This window comes from Nuphar pumila, chromosome 9, assembly GCF_984573655.1.
Source record: "Nuphar pumila chromosome 9, dmNupPumi1.hap1.1, whole genome shotgun sequence".
NCBI classification, from domain to species: Eukaryota; Viridiplantae; Streptophyta; class Magnoliopsida; order Nymphaeales; family Nymphaeaceae; genus Nuphar; species Nuphar pumila.
This window is the reverse complement of record NC_143257.1, coordinates 3,724,067-3,734,869: the sequence shown is the minus strand read 5'-3', so window position 1 is coordinate 3,734,869 and position 10,803 is coordinate 3,724,067. Positions and strand designations below refer to the sequence as shown.

The following is a 10,803-nucleotide window of genomic DNA, read 5'->3' as shown; positions in this document are numbered from 1 at the left end:
GAGATGATGTTTTGGTCGTATCTAAACCTGGCAACCATGTAAAAGCCTATAAGCCTTCATACTTTGGAAGGAAAAATAATTATAATGGCAACTATAGAAAAGTCATTCGCCATCATTGCCAAGAACCGGGTCACATAAGACCTAATTGCCCTAAGTTGAATGAAGCACCTAAAAACAAGGTTGCCTTCGTTGAAGAAGCTACTCAAAAGAAGGAGGAAACTATCAAAGGGAATGAGTCTTTTTCTCTTGCTCAACTATCAGAAGCACTACAAACTCTACTCAAGATTCCATCAACCTCGGGTGTCGCCATAGCTTTTTCCTCTCCTCCAGGTATGTCTTCTTGGATCCTTGATTCTGGAGATTCCTTTCATATGACCCCTTTTGAAAATGAGCTTTCTGATTTGTGTAATAACTCTAAAAACTCTTATGTTTCAACTGCCGATGGTACATCTTTACAAGTAAAAAGTTTTGGAACCTTAAATTTTTCTAAAGATTTCTTTGTGCCAAACGTGAGAGTGGTACCTCAACTTAATTTAAATCTCCTCTTTGTTGCTCAAATATGTGATCATGAATGTGAAATCTCCTTCTCAACTACGGATTGCTCTATACAGGATCTCCGGTCCGGGAAGCAGATTGGGCAAGGACATAGGAAAGGAGATCTCTATTACATGAGCAACTTGAAACTTCCCACTAACTCTTTTTGTAACCATGTCCAAGATAAAAATATTGAAATTTGGCATCAAAGACTTGGACATCCAAGTTTCTCAAAAATGTACTCATTTCCATTTGGAAAGAAATTTTGTAATGAGAAACATTTTGTTTGCAAGAGTTGTATTTTTGGCAAAATGAAATCCACCCTTTTTTCAAATCGAACCTTTGTGTACAAAAGACCTTTTGAGTTAGTCCATTCGGACGTTTGGGGTCCTTCCCCAGTCATGTCTAAAGGAGGATACTCCTATTACGTTACTTTCATTGATGACTACACTAGATATGTGTGGATCTACTTTCTCAATTTAAAATCCGAAGTCTTTGACTTCTTCAAGAAATTTCATATGATAGTCAAAAATTAATTTTCAAGTAATATTTCTACTCTTAGATCCGATTCAGGTGAAGAATATCTATCAAATGAATTTCAAAATTATTTAGAAATAAATAAAATTTGTCATCAAAGATCGTGTTCTAGGACTCTTCAACAAAATGGTTTAGTCGAAAGAAAGCATAGACACATCATGGAAACCACTAGAACACTCCTTATTTCCAAAGAAATTCCAAAGAGTTTTTGGGCTGAAGCGGTCTTAACCTCAACTTACTTGATAAATAGAATGATATCTTCAACCTTACAAAATACATCTCCATATGAAAAACTATTTGAAAGAACACCCGATTTCAATAGATTAAGAATTTTTGGGTGTAAATGTTTTGTCCTTACACATAAAAGAGACAAATTATCTCCTAAAGCTATTGAATGTGTTTTCTTAGGATATGGAGAAAATCAAAAGGGTTTTAGATATTTTGACTTGAAAAATAACAAACTCTATGTATCCAAAGATGTAACCTTTTTGGAAAATGAAAATGGTTTTATGAAAACTAAAGATATTGCCGAAAGTGAATATGCTTTCTTATTTGATCTTCTCCCCCAAGAAGATGAGGCTCCTCAAGAAGAGAAAATCTCTAATGAGTCGTTGAATGACCTAGAGGATATTCCTCTTGACAATGTTGAAGATGGAAGTGATAGACCAATCCAAACCTATGTTAGGCGTGGTCAACAAGCTCAAATGAGCGCTTTAGAAAAATACTCTCAAGGGTCCAACATAAAAGAAACTTCTTTAAGGAGATCCGGCCGAATCTCCAATCCTTCTAATAGGTTCATTTCCTATGAGTCAATAACTCCAAGGTACAGAGCGTGTCTAATTGCATTACACTCATTTCATGAACCTTCACATTATAATGAAGCCAAAAACATTCCCCAATGGGTTGAAGCCATGAACTTCGAACTTAGTGCCCTTGAAAAGGCAAAAACTTGGGAAATAACTTCATTACCCACTGGAAAGAGATCGATTGGATGTAGATGGGTCTTCAAAATTAAAACTAAAAGTGATGGTTCATTAGAACGCTATAAAGCCTGATTAGTAGCAAAAGGATATGCTCAGGAATACGGTATAGATTATGAAGAAACTTTTGCACCCGTAGCTAGGATGACCAGTGTTAGGACTCTTATCGACGTGGCGTTAGTCAAAAAATGGCTTATCTATCAACTAGATGTTAAGAATGCATTCCTAAATGGTGAATTAAATGAAAAAGTTTACATGGATCCTCCACCAGGAGTATGTATTGGTAAAAATTAAATTCTCAAACTTAAAAAGGCATTATATGGTTTGAAACAAGCCCCAAAGGCTTGGCATGATAGATTTAGTAATGTAATGATAAGTTTGAATTTTCGTTCATGTTATACTGACACTACTTTGTTTATGAAAAATGCAGGGTCTTCAGTAGTTATTTTACTACTTTATGTTGATGATACGCTCATCACTGGAAGTGATGAGCAAGGAATTAATGATATTAAGAAAGTTTTAAAAGAAAATTTTGACATGTCTGACCTTGGTTTCTTAAGATATTTTTTAGGGATTGAAGTGGCGTACTCTCCTCGAGGGTACATTCTCTCTCAGATGAAACTTGTTGCTGACATTTGTTCCAAATCTGGTATCTCCGATGATAAGAAGACAGAAACCCCTGAAGTCATCAATGCAAAATTAAGATTGGAAGATGGAACACCTCTCGAGGATCCATCTCCCTACCGGCCACTTGTTGGGTCTCTAACCTACTTATCGATCACTCGGCCAGACATAGCTCATGTCGTCCACTCTGTCAGTCAGTTTCAACATGCATCTACAACCGTGCATATGAGTGTAGTCTTAAGGATCGTCAGATATATCAAAAACACCATAACTAATGGAGTTTTTCTTTCCTCCTCCTCATCATTTGATTTAATTGCTTATACTGATGCTGATTCGGGAGAAAATCCCAATGACCGAGTCTCAACTACGGGATTTTGTATTTTCTTAGGTGACTCTATGATTTCTTGGAGATGCAAAAAGCAGCACAAAGTATCATTGTCCTCAACGGAAGCGGAATATCGTGATATGACCACTACAACCGTGGAACTTGTATGGCTAAGAAGTCTCCTAAGTGATATGAACATTGTCATCTCTACTCCTTCGAAGATGTGTTGTGACAACAAAAGTGCAATTTATATTGCAAGCAATCACACCTTCCATGAGCGTACTAACCATATTGAGATGGATTGTCATTACGTACGTGATGAATACCTAAGAGGAACCATAACACTACCTTACATCACATCTGAGTACCAGTTGGCGGACTTCTTCACTAAGGCCCTTGTTGCTCTTCGTTTTTTATTTTTCCTTAACAAGCTTTCGGTTATATCCCCGTAAAGCTTGAGGGAGGGTGTTAAAATACATGTAATTCATATATATATATATATATATATGGTATTTTAGTCATTTCACAAGTACCCGATAGGGGTATTTGTTATTTTTCATTTATTTTTTGTAATTATTTTCTTTTTATTTTTTATTTTTTTCACATAAAAGGGGCCCCACCATGGAGTCGATGGGCCCCCCAACGGTCACATTTGTGACCATTGGGGGCTCCCAACGACTCCATGGGGAGCCCCTAGGTGGCTCTTCTGTTAAGGCCATAAGGTCATCCCCCCTCTCCTTCTTTTGTGTATATATAGGGGTGAACCCCTCTTGTATTTTTCACCCTTGAGAGCTCTCTCTCTTTTTCAATAAGAGACATTTATATTTTTATGTTGTGTTGTCACTTGTGAGTTTGGGTGTTACCTCTTTTGTTTGTTCATTAGTGGGTATTGTAAGTGCTTATCGCACTCTTTGTTTTTCCGCGTATTTCATTACAATCCTACATTTTCTTGTTAAACTATTACATGTCTTGATAAGCTATGTTAGAATTGTATCATGCCTTGATGAACTATGACATCTTGTATGGAAATAAATATTTTAATGTTATGTAATTACCTGAGATTGGTGTATACTTACCAAACTTTCACAAGTTTGACCATTTAAAGGGATTTCAGGTGATTGATGTGTTGGACAATGGATGTCGAGATGTAAGCGTGACGTTGAGAACTAAGACCTCTAAGGATCCAGGGTTAGACTTAGGATTTTATTTTATTTTGATCATAAGTGCTTGTATAATTACAACTTTGTCTATTTTATCCATCTTACTGCATTTTGTAAATGAATGCTTTTAGAAATATAAATCATTTTGGTTTTTATAAATGATTTATGAATAGTTCTATGAATTCATGTTGTTGATTCATACATATAACCTACTCTAGAATCTTTCAACCCCCACATGAGAATATTGTTTTTCATTGTTTAAAGTTTAAAAGAAAATTTTCAAATTTTTGGGTTAAGATTTTCATATGGTCAACGATGTGGTTGTGAGGATGCTAAAATGAAGGTGTTGGATCAAACCCTGTTGGCCGCACGGGTGTGTCTGTAGCTTTAAGAGGCGAGCCACATATGGTAGGGTGGTTGTGAAGCTTCACCAGAGGTTTGTCTTGCTTAGGCGAGGGTTCTTCGTCATCAATTATATATAGGTAAATATTGGATACTAATGAAAGTAAGAATCTAATGAGTAGGAATCACTCTTTTCTTAAAAAAATTGGAATTTTTTTTAGATAAGATGTTATATATGTGAGCTAGTATGAAACTTATTTTGAATCATGCGATACAATAAGTAATTAAGTTTTTAAATGCGTCAAAAAATCAACAGCCCACAATGTGCCAAAATTTTGTAACTCAAAAGATCACATTTTTACAATGTAAAAGCACGACAAACCATATTGAACACATTTATGGTTAGATTGAGTGGATACAACTGGAACCTATGATTTCTAACTCATCATTTATTTACCTTCATTAGTAGCAAATATTTTATATATATATATATATATATATATATATATATATATATATATCATGAGTAATTCCCTTTTTTGTTAAGTCTCGTTAGGCTCGTTCAGAAATCGTAGTTTTATGTATTTTTTCTCACATCAATACCATAGATGTGCTTTATAAGTTTTGTTTAGTGGGAACTAGCTTTTGGATCATTGAAATCTGTTCAGGTTTTTCCGATGATCCAAAATCATTGGCTCGAAGGTACCAATTTTTTTGCTCATAAAATCATATTTTTTTGTCCAAAAAACATGATCTAAGAACTGATTCTCACTAAATAGATCATGTTAAACACATCTAATGGTTCAGATCTATCATAAAACACTTAAAACCTATAAGGCAGGATGAGAAATAGGGCTTAATATGTTCGACTCTCTCTCTCTCTATAGAGAGAGAGAGAGAGAGTAATGTGTTCCTTAAACCTCCTTTTTCATTAGGTCTCATTAGGCTCCTTCCAAAAACGTATTTTTTCTCACATCTAACACCATAGATGTGATCTATAAGTTTTCTTTAGTAGGAACCGGCTTTTGGATCGACAGAATCTAACCTGTATACAGGTTTTTTTGGTGATCCAAAATCAATGGCTATGAAGGTATCCATTTTTTTGTCTCATAAAAACATATTTTTTTATCAAAAAACATGATCAAAGAGTCCATTCTCACTAAATCGATTCATGCTAAACACATCTAACGGTCCAGATCTCTCATAAAACACTTAAAACCTATAACAAGAAATGGGACCTAATAGGTTCAGTTCCCTCTCTCTCTCTCTCTCTCTCTATATATATATATATATATATATATATATAGAGAGAGAGAGAGAGAGAGAGAGCAATGGTAATATACCCGAACCCATCCCTGCCAAGACCCGTATCCAAAATGGATTTTTTTTTAACATCTGACTTTACAGATGTGTTCTGCATGATCAATTCACTAGAAATTGACTCTTGGATCATGCATTTTGGATGAAAAAAATGGTTTTTGGATCCTTGTAAGTTTCAAAAAATTGTAGACCATTGATTTTGGAACCTTATAAAAACCTATCCGCGCTTCAAAATCAAATGATCCAAGACCCGATTCCCATGTAAACAAGCACGTAGAACACATCTGTAAGGTTAGAATTTCAAAAAAAACAAAAAAAAAAAAACCATCTGGTATGGGTCGGGCATAGATGGAGTCAGGTAGATTACCATTTCTCTCTCTCTCTCTCTCTCTCTCTCTATATATATATATATATATATATATATATATATATATATATATATATGTGTATAGAGAGAGAGAGAGACCAATGGAATTCAATTATTGTATGGAATTGGATGTGGTTTTTAAAATTTCATGCGAGACCCAGGTCCAACCTGAGTTTCCATTACGATCCAAAAATAAAAAATGTTAAAAACATAACGAGTATTATTGTACCAGGTATAAATCAGGCTTAATTTATGTAATCTTTATAGGACCTCAATAGGGCTTTTCTTTGCTACGTCTGATCGAACCTGGGTTCAGATCCATTACCGGCCCATCAAAGTCAGATCCGGGTCTGGAACCCAAGGTCAGACCTGTTGACAATCTTGCTGTTGTGCTCCCCTACCTTACATCATCTACATTGGCAAGGGATACACCTCACTTCCCTCTCGCCCTACATCTCAATCCACCAATGCCTATGTCATTTATTGTTGACTTATCCTGTGTGATTGTCTCTGCAGTACATTGTATGATGTGATACCCTCAACTACTAATCCATCGCATTAATTTCCAATAGATATTTTGCTCTTCAACATTAGAATCACTTACTCAAGTTTACAATTACAGTTGAAATTTTTTAATCATTTTTGGGTAGTTTGTTTTTGCACAGTCTATTTTTAGAAATTTTTTTTATTTAGGGGCCAACCTTTTGCCCTTAATTTTAAAAAGCTAAAATGAGTATACTTACCTTTCAAGAATGGCTTGTTTTCCTAAATACCTAGCAATTTGATTCCCTAAATAAAATTTCGATTCTCAATTTTTAAGACATTTTTTACCCCTATGCAAATACAACACAAACTATGCAACTCTTACTTGTGAATGTTTTCAAAATGTGTGAATCTCCATAAAAAAAATAACAAATATCGTACTATATTTGCGAATGCGCTCCTACTTGTGTCATTTTTTTTTACGAAAGATGTTCGCAAACGTATGAAGACATTCATATGTGAATATTTGGATATTCGACCTTTAGTGGTGCTTTTGAAGCGCCGCTAAAACTAATTAAAAATGATGAGTATGCATCCCACAAGGGTTTTTAGTGGCGTTTTTGAAGTATTTTTGTGCTCTGATCATCCATTGGACAATACATGTGCATTTCATTTAGGCAGCTATGGATTAAGAAGTATTTTACAATTGTCTTTTGGCCGATACAGAATGGTTAACTTGAGAATCCATATCGGCCGATTCACTTGACTTGTTGGCCAAATGATTCAAGGCCTATACCGATACTGACAACATTGGTTTTAATTGCACATACAAAGGAGATGCCATTTCTTTTTCCCATTTTTATAAATTATCTTTTCTCTTTATTTTTTTTAAAAGCAAGCTGGGGAACAACTGCCTCATGTCGCAAAGGGATTCGATCCTGGGCCTTCAGCTTGACACAGAACCCGGCTTAGCTTACCACATGGGATACCACCTTGGTGGTCTTGTCAACATCATTCTTCCAAACAATCACGGACTCGGAAATAAGACAAGTGTGGTTGTGCCTCAACTTCGTATGCGGCTTATAAAGAGCTAGGCTTAGCAAGGCCAACATGAATAATAGGTTTTTAGTACAATTTACATATTTGATATCATAGAAAATACATGGTTGAAGTGTTTAGAGTTCAATCTTACTGCTTACATCTATGAAACAATGGTTTTGCTTTGTAAATAAGTTAGTTTGAGCTTGACCCACTAGGTTTAGAGTCCAAGTTCTATTATATTTAACTTTAAAAAATATATTCTTTCTAAATGTGCCAACTCAAGCTTTCCATGACTTCAAGCTTGACTCAGTTCGCCACAAGAATAAGATGAGCTTGAACATCCTCTGTGTGGTTCATTCAGCTGGTTTACCAGCCCTAATCACCTAGATAGAAGTTTGACCAATTTTAAATAACTATTGAGAAAATAGCATGAAAATCTCAATATCACAGTTTTTTTGAAAATTCTAAGGGAAAAGCTCTCATCAGTGACCACACATTTGCTGGCCTAGTTGGTAAAACACATGAACTCCCCTTGCTCACCAAGGAGTACACCAAGTTTCAACCTTGCGACAATGGACACCACCCATAGGTTTTGAACTTGTGACTCCCCCATCAACTTGGTGACATTCACAAGTCATCACCCCTGTGAGATGAGCAGAACCCTTGTGGGCTCTAGTATTGCAGTTAGAAAATAAGAAATGTGAAAATGTAAAAAAAAAATGTACAAGAAATAGGAAAGGTTTTGAATTTCTTGTAATTTATCCAATTTTTTATGGCCTAAATAAGTTCAATATATCTTGATATTTGTGTGCTATTATTTGGATTCTTTTTTATGATATGACTGTTGCACAAGTTATTTGCCAAAAAACAAAATGCTAAACTAATGGTAATGTTGGGATACCCTCACCACCCACAAAAGTGGGTTAAGAGAAAAGATTGGCTTATCCCCACTGATCCCTTTAACTGGATAAATGGGCACACTCAAACATCCCTTAAAGTATATATGTTTGGTTCGTCCTAGAAATGCAGATTTAATTGTGCCTTTTCATTTTACCTAATTCCCACTTTTAGGAACCCAATTTTTGGGTATGGTATCGGGTCTGAACCTGGATCTAATCTGATTTACTATAAGAAAAATTATACCCAGACCCAATAAAAACTACATGAACCAAACTCGGGTCATACCTGATAAAACCATATTTTTATTATTTTTACATTGAAAAATTCAAAACTCGGGTTGGGTCCAGGTCCACTATAAGAAACCTATGGATTAGCGACGACCTAAATCCGTCGCTAAATAGCTTAGCGATGGATTAGCATCGGATTAAAGACGGATAGCTTTTATCGCAATTTTTTTGTCTCTAAGTAGCGACAAAACTTATTCGTCGCTACTTTCGTCGCTAATTTGGGTTGAATTAGCGACGAAAATAATCTGTCGCGAGTCTGTCACTATTTTAAATTAGCGATGGATAATATTCATCACGAGTCCTTCGTTATTTTAAATTAGCGATGGATAATATCCGTCATTAATCCGTCACTAAATTTTTTTAAAAAAATTGCTCCTTGTCGGGCGGTATTCCGACAGCAATAGGCCAGACTTGGACCGATTCATCGACGACGGCAGAAGAGGAAGACGACCCACCACCGGATCCCAGCAAGCCATACTCCCTCGGCCTCAAGATCTCCAATTGGGACTTGCAGAGGTCGGAATAGATCACCCGCCACCCGCATTTTCCCAATTTCGTCTCCCCCGGCCAGCCCCGGGTCCTCCTCGTCACTAGCTCGTTGTCGAAGGCATGCAAAAACCCAATGGGTGACCATTACCTTCTGAAATCGATCAAGAACAAAATTGATTACTGTCGCCTCCACAACATCGAGATCTTCTACAACATGACCCTCCTCGACGCCGAGATGGCCGACTTCTGGGCGAAGCTCCCGCTGATTCGAAAGCTCCTCCTCTCGCACCTAGAGGTCGAATTCCTCTGGTGGATGGACAGTGATGCCATGTTTACTAACATGGTCTTCGAGCTCACCTGGGATCGCTACAAGGACTCCAATTTGGTGATGCACGGATGGAACGAGATGATCTACGATCAAAAGAACTGGATCGGATTGAACATCGGTAGCTTCCTCTTGCGGAATTGCCAGTGGTCGCTTGACCTCCTCGACGCTTGGGCTCCGATGGGGCTGAAGGGGAACATCAGAACGGAGGCAGGAGAATTGCTCACAAGAACGCTTGTTTGGGAACGGTTTAAATCTCACATCAGTTTAAATTTTGAACGGAAGAGAGAGAAACAATTTTGCGCCTTAGGTAGGATGGTTTAAATCGAAAAGTAGCGACGAAATTAACGAGAGAAATTTTTGTCGCTAATTTCGTCGCTAATTAGCATTTTTTTGTAGTGTTAGTGACGGATTTGACGAAGACCTACTTTCGTCGCAAATTTATATGACCAGTTAGCGATGAAATATTTATGTCGCTAACGTCGTCGCTACGTAGCGACGGAAAAACCTTTGTCGTCAAATTTGTCGCTAAATGCTGCGGGTATTGCGACAGAAACTTGACGTCACTAAGTCATCGTTAATTAGCGATGAATTTGGCGATGAAAGTTTTTTTGTTACTATTTTCGTAAATATTATGGATTTTAGCGTCAAATTTGTTTCTCTCGTTAATCCATCGCAAACTTTCATTGCTAATGGCCATTTTTCTTGTAGTGGTCTAGTATAAAATTTCACAAACTATGCCAGGGTCCATGTATTAATAGGATCTTCGAGTATGAGCCTGGGTCTTAATAGGATCTTCTTATTTATTACGATTCCCGAACCCTATAGGGTTTGGTTTGGGTAAACCAGACCAGTTGACACCCCATAATGAAAACCAATAACATGCTCCAAAGGTCCAAACCTTTCTATAATTTTGGTGTTCTATTACTATCTACACCACAAAAACTACTAAAATTATGAAAGATACAAAAGCATATTCATAAAGGGTCATGCAGTGGGTTCGTGTCTACAGGACGACCCTGAATGGTGTGTCCTTGTGACCAGGGCTGGTAATCAAGCTGAACGAACTGAGCTTGAAATGTTCAAGCT

At 36.7% G+C, this 10,803-nt stretch overlaps 1 pseudogene; it reads left to right on the top strand.

The window, feature by feature from the left end:
- The first annotated feature begins 9,522 nt into the window (after positions 1–9,522).
- Positions 9,523–10,038, top strand: LOC149828237 (xyloglucan 6-xylosyltransferase 1 pseudogene; annotated as a pseudogene).
- The last annotated feature ends 765 nt before the right edge of the window (positions 10,039–10,803 follow it).